This window comes from Arachis duranensis, chromosome 4, assembly GCF_000817695.3.
Source record: "Arachis duranensis cultivar V14167 chromosome 4, aradu.V14167.gnm2.J7QH, whole genome shotgun sequence".
Classification (NCBI taxonomy): domain Eukaryota; kingdom Viridiplantae; phylum Streptophyta; class Magnoliopsida; order Fabales; family Fabaceae; genus Arachis; species Arachis duranensis.
In genome coordinates this window covers 55,602,056-55,608,613 of record NC_029775.3, presented here as the reverse complement: position 1 = coordinate 55,608,613, position 6,558 = coordinate 55,602,056, and positions in this window count along the sequence as shown.

Genomic DNA, 6,558 nt, shown 5'->3' with positions numbered 1-6,558 from the left:
ATACTTTTAGAAATTATAATAGTTAAAAGTAATTTTATTTCAAGTCTGAAAGTACAGTTAATAAATTAGTTATATCTACGACAAATATTTGTACAAAAGTGTAAATTATAACATGTTACTAAAATGAAAATACTATTTTTCTAACCTAAATATTATAAAAAATTTCTTTGAACACGACATTTGTTGTTCAGGCCTTTGGATTACTATCTTCATCTAGAATTAGAATGTTCAGGCCATTGCGACTCTTAACTCTTGACAAAGCAACATAAAGTTGCCCATGGGTGAATACTGAGTTTGTCAAGTAAAGTCCTATATGTGATAATGATTTACCACATAATGAAGTACTTTTTCTCTCCTCATATATAGTATCCCGTTATCCAATAATGTCCAAGTTGCATTCCAAATACGATTTAGTTTACTAACACTATTAGATATCAATAACATCAAAAATAGTTTTTTAAATTGATGACTAGACCTCATTATAACTGCAATGAATTTTCTATCGTCACACAGTAGTCCCATAAAATAGAAAGTATCTTGAAAGCTAGGATATGTAATTCCATTAACTGTTCTAATAGATATATGTTGTGCAACATTTTTGAACAGTTAACAAAATTCTCATATAGTAGATATCATCTATACCCGGTGGAACACAGTTTAACCATCCGATAGAATATTCTCTCTTGCGTGGATGTCATTCTCTTTCTTCTCTATCATAAACAAATTGATTTGAAAACTCAGCATATGTTAAAATTTGACCTGTTTCAAATTTTTTGTTGACATCCATCAATGCTAAGAACATCGTACCTTTTCCTTTAAATATGATATTTTGCTTTTCAAGCAAATAAAAGGTTAATCTCATCATTGAAGACTGACGAACGAATTTTTTGCTAGTAAAGACTTTTACAAATAAAGTCTCATTGAAAGTACAACTTCTAAACCAGCAAAGAATCCTTTCGTACAAAAACTTGTTTGTCACTAAAGCAAACCCAATAAAAGTAATAACCGAAGTATTTAAACCTCGGGTCATCTCTCAAGGAATTATAGGGAGGTGTTCTTATTATTGGTATTGAATTGTGTAAATTGGGGTTTTGGATTGAGAAATAAGAAGAGAAAATTCCAAAGAAAATAAATTAATAACAATAAAAAGCCTTGACTAGGAGAAGATTAATCTGAAGTTCTATCCTTGTTGGATTTCCCAAAATTAATTAGTAATAGGTTGTTGTTCCACTTGGTTATCCTTAATTGAATAAAGAAAAGTCAACTTGAGAGCCAACTTCTATTCACAAGAAAATAATCCTTTTCCTTGGAAAGGGTTAGTGTTAGTAATTAGAAAGCTGGCCAACAACTTCCAATTACCAATTAACTCATGAGTATTCCAACTCAAGGGTCTCAAATATTAATCAACTCCAAAGTCAAGTTAAAGCCTACTCCATTGACATGGATGCCAAATTCGCATTCATGTGAAAGGAGTAGAAAGAAGACATGGCAATTAAACTCAATTGAAAATAATCAAGAAATAATGGAATCAAAAAGGAAGTAAAAGAGTAAGGACATAGAAAACAAACTAGAATGATAAAAACTTCACGGAGGTAGTAACTCTTTGTAATATCCAACTCAAAAGCATAAAACTAGGAATCCTAAATCCTAGAGAGAGGAGAGAGCCTCTCTCTCTAAAAACTACATCTAAAACCTAAAATTGTGTGAATGAAAAGTGAATGAATCTCCCCCTTCATTCTGCCTCACTCCCAGCCTCTAATCTGTGTTTTCTGGTCTTGGAATTGGGCCCAGAAATCGCTCCAGCAATTTCTGCAACTTATGCACGTGGCGCACATCACACGTACGCGTGGGTTACGCGTGCGCGTCGTTTGGAGAAATCCCTTATCACGCATACGCGTCAGTCATGCGTACGCATCGCTCCTCTTTTGGGCTGGTCACGCGTACGTGTCATCTACGCATACGCGTCACGTCCCGCTGGTCAGCTTCATTATTCCTTTGTGTTCCTTCCTTTTTTGCAAGCTTCCTTTCTATTCTCCAAGCCATTCTTGCCCTATAAAGCCTGAAACACTTTAACACACAGATCACGGCATCGAATGATATATAGAGAAGTTAAAATTTGACAATTTAAAAGCTCTGGAAGTGAGTTTTCAATCATAGCAAGAAATAAGGAAGGCAACGTAGAACATGTGAATTTTATGAATAGTAGGAATAATTTGATAAATTTCACTCAATTTAGCACAAAATAAATCATAAAATAGTGGTTTATCAACCTCCCCACACTTAAACATTATCATGTCCTCATGCTAAGCTCAAGAGAAGCTATTAAGGAGTGAAGGCAATATATATATATATATAAGCATACACGTGGTCAGAATGAGTCAACTTCCCAAGAAATCATATATGTACAATCAAAGGCTAATTCATATCAAAATATTTTCACAATTGAGTTGAGTTGATCAAAAGAGTTCTCAACTTGCAAGACAAGCAATGGTAAAACGTGGATATAATGGAATGAGCAGTTGAACCCTCACTAGATTTGTATATACACTATAATCAAGTGTTTGGGGTTAAAAATCTCAAATCTCCTCTAATCATGCTTTCTAAAACTTGTTCTTCATTTAACCAATCAACAGAAATTTAGTGTATAAATGCAAACATCATGAGGACTTTTCAAGGTTGTAATGGGGCTAAGGTAAGGGTGAGGATATATGTATGGCCAAGTGAGCTATAATATGAATCTTTGGCTAACTCAGGCTTTTACCTAACATACATATATTCTTTTTTATGTGTGAAATTATTCTTAGCTACCCATAATTCCCAAACTTTCATAATTCACATACTCATGTATCGTACATTTTTTATTTTTTTTACTATGTACACATTTATCTTTTATTAATTTAATATTGGGGTTATTTTATCCCTTTACTTATTGAACATAAAATTCTCCTTTTTTTTCTCTTGCAACATAAGAAAATCAATGCATACGGTATTTCTGGTTTTACATGAGTAGGCATCCCAAAATCCCAAAAACTTGTCAATAGAATTCAACATCCTTTTATCAACCCAAGTTCCCACAGTTTTCCCACACTTAGTTGACACACAATTTCTACCTTAAGCTAACCAAAGATTCAATGGGATAAATAATTTTGTTTTTCTGCTTAAGGCCAGTGATGTGATAAAATACAGAACAAATGGGGATTAAAAGGCTCAAGGTGGCAAACAAGGATGATTAGAGTAGTAGGCTAATTGGGATAAATGAGCTAATAACAATAATGGCCTTAATCATATGCAAGCATGAAAATACACTGAATAATGGATATATAGAATGAAACAAATTACATATTAGAATTATAGAGAAGAAAACACACAAGAATAAAATATTATGGTTAAATAATGTAACCATGTAATTAAGCTCAAAACTCACAGGTTGTGTGTTCTTAGCTCATGTCCATGTTCCACTACCTATACCTGTTATGCAAGCTATTAAGAAGTTTCAACTTCATTCAATTTGAGTCAATCTATGATTGCCTGGTTTAAGAAGAGGGTATATTTCTTGAGAATTTATCAATTGACCGACATCTATTATTATATATATACTATATATATATATAGCTCAAAGTGCAAAATGCAACAAAGTCAAGATAAATAAGAGTACAATAGAGTATAGATGTCCAAATACCAAGAGAAAAATAAAATAAAATAAAGAAAAATAGGATAAAAAGAGAAAAGAGGTCTGAACTAGTTCACCAAAAATATAATCAACGCCAGAGATGGCGACCTCCTGGTGCACGAAATTGTGATCATCAACAATGGCTCCAATAGTTTGGTAGCTCTCACATGTGAATTACACTTAGTCACAACTCCGCACAACTAACCAGCAAGTGCACTGTGTCGTCCAAGTAATACCTTACGTGAGTAAGGGTCGATCCCACGGAGATTGTTGATATGAAGCAAACTATGGTCATCTTGTAAATCTCAGTTAGGTGGATAATAATTGATTATGGGAAACATAAAGAGATACTTGCTTAAATAATAAGGGATAGAAATACTTATGTAAATTAATGGTGGGAATTTCAGATAAGCGTATGGAGATGCTTGTCCCTGTTGAATCTCTGCTTTCCTACTGCTTTTATCCAATTTTATCACTCCCTTCTATGGCAAGCTGTATGTAGGGTATCACCGTTGTCAATGGCTACATCCCATCCTCTCAGTGAAAAAGGTCCAAATGCTCTGTCACAGCACGACTAATCATCTGTCGGTTCTCAATCAGGTTGGAGTAGAATCCAGTGATTCTTTTGCGTCTGTCACTAACGCCCAGCCTTCAGGAGTTTGAAGCTCGTCACAGTCATTCAATCCTGGAATCCTACTTAGAATACCACAGACAAGGTTAGACTTTCCAGATTCCCATGAATGCCGCCATCAATTCTAGCTTATACCACGAAGATTCTGATTAAGGAATCCAAGAGATATGCGCCCGGCCTAAGTTAGAACGGAAGTGGTTGTCAGTCACGCGCGTTCATAGGTGAGAATGATGATGAGTGTCACGGATCATCACATTCATCAAGTTGAAGTGCAACGAATATCTTAGAACAGGAATAGATCGAATTGGATAGAAAATAATAGTAATTGCATTGAAACTTGAGGTACAGCAGAGCTCCACACCCTTAATCTCTGGTGTGTAGAAACTCCACCGTTGAAAATACATAAGTGAAAGGTCCAGGCATGGCCGAATGGCCAGCCCCCAAGACGTGATCAATAGTCTCCTTAGATGAATAATAAAATAAAACTGAGACCAAAGATGTCTAATACAATAGTAGACTATCCTATTTATACTAGACTAGCTACTAGGGTTTACAAGAGTAAGTAATTGATGTGTAAATCCACTTCTAGGTCCCACTTGGTGTATGTTTGGGCTGAGCATGATCTATCCACGAGTTGAGGCTTCTTTTGGAGTTGAACGCCAAGTTGTAACGTGTTTTGTGCGTTCAACTACGGTTCGTGACGTGTTTTTGGCGTTTGACTCCAAACAGCAACATGGAATTGGCGTTGAGTGCCAGTTTACGTCGTCTAATCACGAATAAAGTATAGACTATTATATATTTCTGGAAAGCTATGAATGTCTACTTTCCAATGCCATTGAGAGCGCGCCATTTGAAGTTCTGTAGCTCCAGAAAATCTATTTCAAGTGCAGGAAGGTCAGATTCCAACAGCATCAGCAGTCCTTTGTCAGCCTCCTTATCAGAGTTTTGCTCAGGTCCCTCAATTTCCGCCAGAAATTACCTAAAATCACAGAAAAACACACAAACTCATAGTAAAGTCCAGAAATATGAATTTAGCATAAAAACTAATGAAAACATCCCTAAAATTAACTAGATCATACTAAAAACTACTTAAAAACAATGCCGAAAAGCGTATAAATTATCCGCTCATCATAACACCAAACTTAAATTGTTGCTTGTCCCCAAGCAACTGAAAATAAATTAGGATAAAAAGAAGAGAATATACTATAAACTCCAAAATATCAATGAATATTAATTCTAATTAGATGAGCGGGACTTGTAGCTTTTTGCTTCTGAACAGTTTTGGCATCTCACTTTTTCCTTTGAAGTTCAGAATGATTGGATTTTCTAGGAACTTAGAATTTTGGATAGTGTTATTGATTCTCCTAGTTAAGTATGTTGATTCTTGAACACAGCTACTTTTATGAGTCTTGGCCGTGGCCCTAAGCACTTTGTTTTCCAGTATTACCACCGGATACATACATGCCACAGACACATGACTGGGTGAACCTTTTCAGATTGTGACTCAGCTTTACTAGAGTCCCCAGTTAGAGGTGTCCAGAGCTCTTAAGCACACTCTTTTTGCTTTGGATCATGACTTTAACCACTCAGTCTCAAGCTTTTCACTTGGACCTGCATGCCACAAGCACATGGTTAGAGACAGCTTGATTTTGCCGCTTAGGCCTGGATTTTATTTCCTTGGGCCCTCCTATCCATTGATGCTCAAAGCCTTGGATCCTTTTTACCCTTGCCTTTTGGTTTTAAGGGCTATTGGCTTTTTCTGCATGCTTTTTCTTTTTCTTTCTATTTTTTTCGCAATTTTTTTCTGCAAGCTTTTGCTTTTTCACTGCTTTTTCTTGCTTCAAGAATCGAATTTATGACATTTCAGATCATCAATAACATTTATCTTTGTTCATCATTCTTTCAAGAGCCAACAATTTTAACATTCATAAACAACAAGATAAAAAATATGCACTGTTTAAGCATTCATTCAAAAAACAAAAAGTATTGTCACCACATCAATATAATTAAATTAAATTCAAGGATAATTTTCAAAATTTATGTACTTCTTGTTCTTTTGAATTAAAAACATTTTTTTATTTAAGAGAGGTGAAGGATTAATGGAATTATTCATAACTTTCAGACATAGTTACTAACTACTAATGATCATGAAGTAGAGACACGAAACATAGATGAACACATAACATAAAAACCGAAAAGCAGAAAAATAAGAACAAGGAATGAATCCACCTTTAGTGGCGTCTTCTTCTTGAAGGAC